The sequence below is a fragment of the Nanorana parkeri genome, unplaced genomic scaffold, assembly GCF_000935625.1.
Source record: "Nanorana parkeri isolate BGI_ZX_2015 unplaced genomic scaffold, ASM93562v1 scaffold282, whole genome shotgun sequence".
NCBI classification, from domain to species: Eukaryota; Metazoa; Chordata; class Amphibia; order Anura; family Dicroglossidae; genus Nanorana; species Nanorana parkeri.
The window spans coordinates 160,650-172,919 of record NW_017306550.1 but is presented as its reverse complement, the minus strand read 5'-3'; positions in this window follow the sequence as shown (position 1 = coordinate 172,919).

Sequence of the window (12,270 nt, the reverse complement as noted above, 5' to 3'; positions counted from 1 at the left end):
TTCTGGCATCAGAAGGATTACACCAACTACAGGGATTGCCTATACAGTGAGTCTGGTCGGAGATCTGCTAAAGGGGGTAGTACATATGTGACAGAATACTAACTCTTGGTACCATTCTGCAGCAGTAATTGGACATTGAGGCTCTGCTAGGAATTCTGCAGCAAGTACCTGGTATTATTGAGCAGTCACCCCCTAGGGAACAGCCTGAACACAGAAGGCAGCGGGCAGTGAACAAGGTCAATGCATCTCAGGTAAATCCAAATTTAGGTATCTCTGCCTTTGTTTCCTTTTAGCCATTCTGGGCTTGGCCGCAGCAACCAGGGTCATTCTACGAGCAGGGTTTGAGGCTGAGAGCAATGACAGAGCAGTAGAAGAGTGCTTCCCTCCGCGCCATACCATGGACGGCACAAAGAAAGAACGCTACTGGGCCTGCCCTAATGCCACAATGTAGGGTAAATTCCTGTGCAAAGCATGCCTCATAGATGCCCAGAGAGAGAAAGGAGTTGTCCATACCAGCACCCTCAGACAAACCTCCTGCAGTAGAGGCAGCGACCTCTCAGGTTACTATCCAACCAGCAAGACCAGGGAGAGAAGAGAGAGCTTTATTGGACAGTTGGTCCAGGGAGGAAGCTGAGGAGGAGGCCACTGGAGGCTTTGGCTTTGAATTTAATCTTGTGCAGCCATATGTGAAAGCTGACAGAAAGGCCCTTCTGTGTGGAAAAAAAAAACATTTGAAGCTACAGCCAAAAGGAGGCTTTACATGTACCTCAAAAAGTAGACCCTCATTCTTCCACTATGAGAAATGGCCTGGGGCGAGTGGAACAAGGCGGATCGGAAGCAATGTTTCAAGGCGGCAACATGGGCATCACCTAACACATTCCAGTCTCACTACCACGTGCATTTGGCCACACTTACTACTGTTTAATTTGGTCTCTAATAAAGATGAAAATGTATTACATTCCACCCAGTCTGTGGTAGTTATTTCCCATGTGATGCCATTGAGATGTCAGGAAAACAGAAAATTGATTACCAATATTTACTGCAGTTTTCTTTATCTGACATCCCTTCATGGCATTACACAAGCCCATCCGGAGAAGCATTTGGTTACAGAAGGCCCCTGCTAGAGTGGGCCTCAAATTTTTAGTTAAAGGAGAACTATGAGGTGAGTGATTTACACTAATCCTCATAGTTAGAGCCGACGTGTGAGATTGAAACTGTCACACGTCGGCTCTATTGATCAGGAAGTGAGCAAACACATACCGTCACTCACTCACTTCCCGATTATCTCCCTGCAGAGAACGGTGACTGTCAGTTACGGCTCCCCGCAGGGATTCCCCTCTCTGATCTTCCAGCGCTGACTGGAGGAACAGAAAGGGGAGGGGGCTGGCACAGCTGGCTCTGCCTCTAGATAGGCAGAGCCCGCTTTCAATCAGCCAGCTGGGTGGATCTCGACAGTATTGTTGGGATCCGTCCCAGCTATGGCGCTCTCAGTATATACCGGGCAATAGCACTCTATATATTGAGCTTTGAGTCACGGGAAGAGGTTAGTATATGTCCTCCCCTGACACTAAAGAGGATAAAAAGGTTACCCCATAGTTCTCTTTTAAACATCCTGGAGGACTGAGCAGGGGGCAGAGTCAAACCATGTTTGATGCCATGGAGATGTCAGGGAAGTACAATTACAGTAATATTGGCAATTCATTTTCATTTTTTTTACGACAGTAGGAAAAACCTGCCTAGAACACCTGTCATCTTTTTGCTGTTTTGAGATGGTGCTTCACTTTCTGTCTGGTGAAACCATTGTGACAGTTAGTGAGAGTTAATCTCTCTAGTGGAGCACCAGATAGGATTAAAAACACAACAGAAGTTGTAATCCTTCCTACTCTAACCAATACACTTTACATTTGAATCACTTTGAGCAGGGTTCTTTTTTTTAAAACTTTTTTATGATTACAGATATCCAATGGATTGTCCATTATGTCTCCATTAGAGCTGAGCTCTGGTTCAAACCTGAACCCGGTCTGAACTTGAGCTCCTGTGAACACATAAGAAACTCTTTCTGAAAATGAATAAAAGCTTTTTCTGTGCCTCCCAATTGGATGTGGTGTGGGGAATTCTCTGCCCACAGCTTGATCTAAACAAAGGGCTGGGTGCAATGTCGTCATTGTGGCCATATAATGTAAATATTCTGACTACAACCGTTGTATTAGTGATTTCACCCTTGCTGAGACCTCTATGCCTGGCCTGTATAAGCAGATACAATCACCACAGACAGTCTTTATCAGATAGCTGAACTCACCAAATACCTTTTCTTCCACAAAGTTCTTTATTGAATGCAGCAGGTTACTGACAGACAACAGGATGTAGCAGATGATTGGAAAGACGGTATTTGCAGGTCAAAACATGGTAATGTTTCCCCCCCCATGCAAACTAATTTACATGTGGCCATAAGACAAGTAGGGACAATAATGCAGAGCATGTCTTCAATTTTTTATTATTGGGAGAACCAGGCCCATACCCCCTATCATTTGGTACCCCTTGCTATAGCAGGGGTATGGATACCCTTAGTTAAGAACCCCCAACTTAGAGAATAAAGCCGGCACTACATATACAACAAAAATTTTATCTGATCTAAAAAAAAATTCCTAAGTGCAGACAGTCCGTAGATGGATCTTTCATTGAAGATGAAAGACATGGCCATCTGACCACTGAACACTTAGAAAATGGATGCTTGTAAATGGAAATTCTTTGAGCTGTGGTTACTAGCCTATAAAGTTTGCTGACAGAACTCTGATTCATAGCAAATGGATTTTGAGTACTCTACATGTTAGTTTTGAGGGACTTGCATGTAAACTGTCTAAAACAGGCACGTAGCTCTGATTTATCTGACTTACTTGCATATTCAAAAGATAAAGTTGCTTGACTAGTTTGCTAGACAATATGCTAGCTGATCCTGTGACCTGCCCCCAATGACCATTGATGACTTGGGAAGGAAAGAGGAAAGTGAGCATAAACTCTGGATGAGGATCCAATGTACCACTAAGTATGGGGCCCAGGGGCTGCCATGAAGAGTACCCAAGGTCTTCATCACACATTACGCTCAAGACTACGGTCTTAGAGTTTAGAGATTAAAGTTAGAGATTAAAGTTAGACTTATTTTCTTTGCTTAGGTTGCTATGGCTTTTGTCGCTCATTTATCTACTATTCGTCTATGTCTAGGTCTTACAGCAACTCTAAACATTTCATGTGAGCAAATATTGGGTCTCATTTATTGTCACCTTTTTGTGTGCATTTTAGGTTTCCCCGTTTAATAGCGCTGTTAATTTCTCAATTATTGCAGAAATGCTGATTAAGCAAATTGCACAACTTATGCCTCTTTATCGGGAATCACATTTTTGCTGTCCTTCCTTTTGTGACCAGTTTTAAAAAATACAAAATTAGTTTTCATCATGTATGTTTTAATAATGACAAAGGGGATATTTAACTGCCTAGACTGAATGTATATTTAAATGAATTGATGTTGCTTATTATCGTACTTTACTTTTTATTTCAATTATAAAATCAAGACAATAATAATACCCAATGGCAACATACTCAATATAAGTCCCGAAGCCCCCATAACGACTAGACCCTCTGTTATTTTAAAGTGTCAGTGTTTAAACTTTATTAACCAGATCAGCATTTAAAAAAATGTATTGTGTACACTAGTAAAATATATAAACCTGATTAGTTATAGTTACAGTACTTCTTGTATAACACCACGCTTACCATATTTCGAGTACATATTTGTCCTTTGGTGATATATGTTTTAGTATACAATTTTCTACAACTTTTGAACAGTAATAATAGTAGTAATAATAATAATAATAAAGAATATAAACAGGCATATAATTACATGATTTTTCCCTTTGCCGGTTGAATTGAAGAATGGGGAATAGTTTACAGTTTAAATGCTATGTACAGTATATGCATTCATCATGAGGCAGGAATAATATCAGGTGACTCTGTATCACATTACCAATACAATGTGCTATAATTTAAGGCTATTTCTATATATCACTTCAAGACACAGGACCTTATGTAATACAACAGATAAATGATGGCGTGATACAGTCATTATTTGCTTTTAATATATGTGTGTAGTTTTAAAAATGAATGATCACCGGAGATGCCTGCATATCACTGCTGTCAATATCATGTTAAAGTACATCTGAAGCCATTTTGTTTCAGTTTCGGGTAGAGTGGTAAAGGGGCTAAAACCCCTGTCATGTTTTTATTGTCTGTGTCACTGGTAGGGAGATTCATCCTATTTGTCCTGGTAAGCATTCTCACTTCAATAAAAAAAATTTGAGTTGTCATCTGAACAGGAATATAGGGGAAATCATCCAAGTGACAAATGTCTAAAAAAAAGTGGCTCCCTTGCTTTGGAGAGACTTTCTCTCATTTCCTGTGATGTCTACAGTACAGGAAGTTGGGGGAAATCTCTCCAATGGGACAGAAATTACATAAAAACATAACAGAGGTTTTAAACATTCCATACTCTATCCAAAATATAAACAAAATACTTAAGCAAGTAAAAAAAAAGGAGGTCATGATATGCTAGTATGCACAGCATATTAGCAAATGATGGCAGACCTAACCTGCCAAACTGATCCACTCCAGCATTGCGCATCTCCTTTGCCTCTACTTCCATCTTCGCCCTGGTCTGCTTTCGGTTTTGAACCTTTGGTCGTTTGATTGTCCAGGTCCAGATAACGTTACTCCCACGCATGCTCACATGAGTTACTTGATCTCGGTATGCTGGGTCTGTGCACAGAGTTGCACATGCGCAGCTCAGTTTACGGAAAATAAAAAAAACTGAATGGTAGCAAGAAACATTTATGGCAGAAGAGACTTTGGAATGAATGGAGTTTCCCGGACGAAAACTACATTCACTGTTAGAATTTTGTTCGTTCCAGAAAAATTTAGCATCCTGCAAATTTTACACCCTGCAACTTTTTTCGTCACTACAGTTGAAATTGATTATCAATTTGACCCCATTAACTAATAGAAAGTCGAAAGAAAGTTCTTTTGACAATCTAAGAAGTATATGGCCAGCTTTACACAGTCTCACAGTCGTCATAGAAAGCCTGCCAATCAGCCCTTTTTTTAGCTTTACTTCCTCCTAAAATGAAGGCCAATTTAAGGTCGGATTATAAACAAAAAAAAGTGTTCCTGCTCGTAGCAAGCAATTAAGAATAAGCTTTCCCTAAACTCCAGAAATACAGAACACAGAATGTGAATGGATGCAATTCATGCCTATGTGTTCTAGTTTGTATATATCAATGTTCATAGCGAATGCAGGACAGTTTTCTGTATTTTTGTCTGAAACCGTCTTGCACATATTCAGGTGTTTCAGTATCTGTGCGCTTCCTGTATGGACAAACACTGCATCCCATCATGAAAAGGAGACGACAGATCTTATGTCCTCATATGCTTTCAGTCTGTCCTGGCACGTTCTGACTTGCCCCCTCTTTGTATGGCTCTTGCCAATTAGGAAAATGGAAAAGGGTTACACATATCATAAACTTTGACTTTTTTGACCTAGTCAGTGCAAGCCTCAGCAGGAAAGAGGAATAACTCTGCTCCGTGCATTCCAGACCCTGCAGGCTAGGTAGGGATCCAGCGTATGTTGCAAGGAAAGGTACCACATGCCAAGCCAGCAGGTTGATCAAATCCCATGACATGCCAAAGGTAACAACTGAAAGGTCAAGGAGGGCGAAGAGTTCGTGGTCAGCGCAGGCACATTATTACATTTTATGAAACTGTCCGGCCTCTGGCCTCAGATTGTTTGCAGGTTTACACTGTGAGGTAAAATAGATTTCTAAGTCTAAAATCCAGATCTTTAATTGGCTCATTGCTAAGACTCCTGGGAGTAATAGATGGAGGATGTGAATGCTTCATCAAGACAAAAATTCAGCCTAAAAACACTGGTGATGTAAGTCGAAATGCATGCCGATAGCTATGAAAACTTTGCTGAGCAATAAACTATCGGACAGGAAGGCGGCTGGAAAAATATAGACTAGCACTCGCTGATACAAATCCAAACAAAGGAAAGGGAGAGGATGTGTTGCACAGTAGCCATTCTGAAAGAATCCTGCATTTAGGTTTGTATGAGCAAGATCTATGAGTGAGAAGAATATACCCTAGGGGCCAAATTAGAAAACAAAGAGGATTGTTGCCACTGCCACTGACAGAATACCCGACTGGTCCATGCAGCTGACTGGCTGCAAGGACTCTTTGACCGACAATATTCCAGCATGTTCCTTGGATCTAATGATTGACTTTTGTCAAGGAGATAGGGCCACCTTCTCATTAAATTTCAGACGATTCCCTCTAAATCCGCCAAAATAACATCTGTGTGTACCCAATCTCTGCAGCAGTCTTCCTAATCCTGGGACTGTTTTAGAACTAGAGCATGTCATGCTAGAAGGTTCCTGTATGTATAGGTTGAACCTGTATTTCCCAAACCTCTGGAAAGCCAGTTGTTGGGCAGGGCTACTCTAAAGTGACTCCATCAAGTGTGCGCACACACAATAAAGTGTAATAGTAGCATTTAATTCTTCTAGCTGCTAGCTGTCTGTTTCAGCTTCCTAACAGGAGTATATTTGACATATTTAATATGGACTCGTGCTATGCAAACACTACACTGAAATAAAATCTCTTCCATTTTCCTTAGCAGGACCTTGGGCTTTTCCATACTAATGACTGGGATACATGTATTTGGCAGTTGTTACACAGTTGTTGCAGCAGTCACCTTGCTTGTGCAGCTGGTTAAATACATGTATAATGCTTCAGAATTCAGCTGTTAGCATAAATATCTGAATTCTGCAATATCAATGGACAATTATTGCACAGCTAAAACTTGTCTGTGTAGGGAAACCTATATGCTGGTTGCTTTCTATTGCCAGCTTTAAATACAACAATGCCAACCCATCTGCTTCTGGTGTGCAGTCATTTTAGCTATTCAATAAAGCCACCATGAGGTGTAATTTAATTAAAGCTAGGGGGATGGGAATGGATTCATCCTAGATGGGATGATGTGCTTGCAGACACGAGATTGTTGAAAACATGACAAGCTAACGAAATATAAAGGGCGAATTGTGCAATAAATAATGTGATTTGGGCAATGTGAGCTTGTTATACGTAGGTGAGATTTTCCTGAGCAACCACAACTAGCTTTCTTAAAACCAATAAGTTATTTGTGTTGTGTTTTTGTGTGCCTCTACACAATGGAGTGGAATGCCTCTGTTTGAGTTGAGCCTCAGGGAGACTGATGGACAGAAGAACAGGAATCAAATGATCTGTTAGTTATCAATACAAAAGGCTTTGGAAAAGTAATAGAGATAAGATAGAAAAGTGTGGCATAAGATAAAGAGATCAATAAGTGTATTGTCTTCTCTAGACTCTGATCTTTCTTTTGTATAATGGTTTGAATACAGTTATACCTCAACAACATACCAGTCCACATCAGGATTATCTTGAAAGACTTCTTAGATTTTTGTAGCCATGGTGCCCTCAATTGGCATAATGTTTGGAGGTTCCTAAGGGTATGCACAACCATCAACCGATAACCCCATGATTATTTGCTAGCAAATACCAATTATTTGTTACATGTTGGAACAATGGACAATAATGTCCTGTAATGGCAATAATCACTAACAGTGATGAGCTGGGGTTTGGTGAGAACCCAGTTCACCTAAGTTCTCCCAAGCCTGCTCAAAACTCACACACCCTAATCAGTTGTGGCAGTGAGATTCCCTGCGCCTTTGTGACGTGTAGCTGCGGGACGGGGTATGCGACTGCCGCAACTGATTTAGCCACACGGGGTGCTGGTCACAGTTTTGTACGAGCTTAGGCAATAGACATGTGCATTCGGATGAACTTGCTGAATCACGTAATTCTGTAGATTCAGCGGTTCCTCCAAATCCAAAATAATTAATTCTTTTATGTTCGAATATACGAAAAACTATATTAAGGCATATATTATTTCATTTTGTATGGACACCGGCATCTTGCTGCATCCAAGATGGCGGCGCCCATACATGCGTGTAACATCATGCCCGCCTTCAAGATGCGCACATGCGCAGAACGTGGCGGTGGCCAATATGGCCGCCGCATTTTTTTGTCATTTATGCACTTCCAAATTCGGAGGTCCAAATCCGAAACAGCACAATTGTTAATTTCATTAAACGAAACAAATTAAAAGGTTTTTCCCCTTTCATTAATTTCACCCGAAACCAATTTTGTGCTGTGTACAAGTCTAGTTCACAACAAACCTCAGCCCATCACTAATAGCAAACCACTCAAAATTGATCCATTGAATGTTCCAGTTGTGTGACTGATCAATACTACATTCAACTGCATGTGTAGCAGTCACTAGAGATCAATCATGGACAATCACAGGTGATTTTAGTATTAGTATTGCCCATGTGCACCAACCCTAACATGTGGGTGTTCATCTGCACCTACTCATGAATGGGGAATCAAACTAGTAAATTTCAGACCAAATTTATACAGAATATTTGGGTGAAATTTACAACAGACATGGCAAATTCTATAAACATTTATTGTCCCTCTGTTTTGTTCTGTCCTTAAAATGTATCTAAACCCATGAACAAACATTTATTATATTGTAGCTTGCCAGTCCTTAGATGTGGCGGCTGCATTAGTTTTATTATTTGTGCTTTTTTCCCCTTTATTTTCACCTGGTCATCCTGCCAGTAAAATACTTCCTGCCCTAAGGTGACAATGTTTTACTCACCATACTATATCCATGGGGAAGTATCATTGTCAGTCTGGTACTAAGAATATTCCCCCCTCTTCTTATCTCCATAATATAGGGTGGAGGTATTTTTTAGTCTACAGAGATAGCTTAGAACAATGCTAACTGATAACAGTCAGTCAAGCACAGGTATTTATCAGCTCAAAAGATTTATAGCAGGACAGGAATTAAACAGGTCAAAGGGAATTCAAGGTTCATTGTTAGAGTTTACACTTATATGAAATCTTTTAGAACAGGAACATTGGAATAACTTGCAATGATTAGTTTCCAATGATTCAAGCTGTCCTATTCACACTTGAATTACTACTTAGTAAGTCACTGACCCAGAACAAGCATGGAGCCAGTAAAGTGTTCTAACATTTATTATTCATACATTTGTACTGGGTCAGTGTCTCCCCAAGTAGTGAAGACAGGAAAGGGATGACTATATGAGCTGGAACTTTCAAAAAGAAGTCAACATGGACGCTCCCGCATTTTTATTCTTACAGGTTACCATTTAGACTAGCCATAGACATGAGATGATGGAAGTAAGGTCTGACCACTGAAAGTTCAATCCTGAAAATACCTTAGCTAATAATGCTTATTTCCTGAAAGAAAAGTATAATGGCTGTGGAACTATTTTATTTTTTTAAAGATTTTTAAAGATGATAGTATATGTATTGTAACATAAGTACTGTTGTTTTATATGTGCTTTTTTCTGAATCTTTGTTTTACAAATTAATATTGAATGTATGGCAAAGGATTCCCAGAGCACAATAGCTAGCAGACAGTACAGCAGATGGAGCTTGCTTTGCAGCTCTATTTGTCTAGTTTAAACCTCTTACAGAGCTGTCTATTAAAAGACAAGTCACTGCTCTGATTACTCTCTCTGTTCTTCTAAACAGGCTTCTGCCAGCAAAGATACAAAGCTAATTGTTAAAAGGAGACTAGAGCACCAACTACTGGGTCAAAAAGACAATACAAAATACTGAGATGCAATATTTTATATTTACCTGGCCGCAACATTTTATCCTTTAAGTAGGGATGAGCTCAGGTTCGGAGTGAACTCGGTCCAAGCCTGAGCTCCTCTAAACCAGAAGGAGCTCCTCCTGAACATGGAAGGCAGCTCTTTTTGTGTTGCCCAATCAGCTGTGGGACAGGAATTCAGAATCCAATGACATTAACCTTATATGGCTACAGGCCTTTATTTGGTAAATGACATTTACCTGATATGACTATGTGGCCATTTAAGGTAAAAGACATCAGCATAAACATTCGTTTACAGGCAGCTACGGGGTGGGGAGTGTCCGGCCTGCAGCTGATTGTGTGTAAGTGCCCATGGACTTCATTGTTCATAGCTCAAGTTCGCACCTGGTTTGGTCTGAACCTGAGCTTATCCCTACCTAAAAGAAAAAAATAGGTAGAAAGCCCTAATTCATTCCTTGTTATAATTATTCTTTTTCTTCCCACCCCTCCTTCTGCTCTTTCTTTCTTTCTTTGTCTTTTCATGTACCTCTTTAACCCACCTTCCCCTTTTTTCTCTTTCGCTTTCTCCACCCAATGCAGAGTTAGTTGTAAATAAAAACTTACCAATCCCATGTAAGCAGACGTTACTTAATTGAGAAAGAGGATAACCACATAATGATAGTCATTTGACATAAACTAATTCAGATTCACGTATTATCCTTGCAACTGATCTTGGAGTTTTATATCATACACTCATTTACCATATTCTTTAAATTTGGCCATTGGTTATACTCGCTGAGACTCCAAATCCCATGACTCCTTGTTTCTGATTATCTATCCCTGTTTAGAAAAGGAAAATAAATAAAAACAATTCAACTAAAAAAAACAAATTTTTCCATAAACATCTCTTGGACTTTAATTCAGGAAAACAATAGCAGTCATTAGAAGATCCATTTCAGATGACCGCTCTTTCCCCCTAACATCGGTCAGCCCAGGAGGTGTCGAAAAAATATTTTAGAGGTTTAATGAGAGATCTTTCATAAGATAGATCTTTTGTCAGATGGATTTTTGAAATGTGATTCAATGTCTGTGGGTAGCTGTAAAGTCCAAAGGAAATGGGGGCTTATTGTGATTTGCTGCTTAGGACTACAAAAGTGCTGGTATACTCACTGCAAAAATCATCAAAACCAAAAACAATTTATACCCATTCCCATCCCCCAGATAAGAGGGTTAATGTACCCAGGTAATGTTTGTTTTTGTTTTTTTTAGTTGGTAATAAATCACATTGTATGGGAATGGGTTAAAATAGCTTTTGGTTTTGATGATTATTGCAGTTAGTATACTGTATCGGTGAACTAAAGTTCTCTAATTCAGTCCTGTTGTAGACCTACACAGCAAATGGCAATAAGCCCCCTGTTCTTTTGTGATTGCTGTATGCTGTGGACTCCAGTATGTTGAGGTTTGGAAGGTCCTTTGTTTTTTTTATTTATAGCTGTCTATGATAATGGCAAGTAATATTCATATGTTCATGTACGATTAAAGAATTCTATTATTAATTAAGCTTGCTTATTGAGGCAAGAACTTAGAAAGAACTGTTTATATTGGGGAATAACAATGTGAATGGAAAACTTAATGGAGCACATTTATTAATAGTGTCATAATTGTTGATGGCATTCTTTCTACACAGACATTTGGCAGAAATTAAGAGGGAAATGTATGAAATTCATGCAAATGGAGTTGTAAATATAGCACAGTGCAGACAAATAGATGCAATTTCCCTTAGCAGCTACTGGTAAACAGGAATGTAAAAACAAAAAAGAGAAAAACTGGCCCGGCATTAGACACAGTTTTTACATGTAATTCTAAAGTGGTTAATTTGATTTCAAAAGTAGGTTTTACCCCGAGAATTTCCTGAAAAAGTATGATGGATAATTACCCCTAAATAATACACAGCTTTCATGCTGTTCCCATTCAGACATAGGGCAAAAAAAGGAAACAATTTTCCTTGCATGCCTTCAAGGTTGGCGCTGTATTGTGGACATTTTCAAATTAAATTACCAACCTTTATTTTACATTAGCATAATCAAAGATCCTGTGAAGTAGAAATTCCTCCTTTATTTATTACTCAAAACTAATATTACTTCTACTAAATACATTTTTGAAATTAAAATTCCTATTACATTCGGTTAATCAGTTCCACTAGTACCACCTTAGAATTAGATATGCCTTGGAACAGTTCCATTACTGGCACCAGTTTTTACTGAAAAGTAGAGCAAATTATAGTACATATGCATGCAGTTTTCACACATGTGAATCACAGGGAAGTAGCACTGCACAAAATTACAGGTGTGTAGGTTGCAAACTGAATCAAAGTAATTAGGAATTCATAAACATAGAATTAGAACAGGTAGTTTTACAATTTGTTCCCTTGACCTGAGTCTTACAGCCTATCTAGTATAAAAGAATGCCTATTTTCATGTAGAAAAGAATGAACTCTAAAG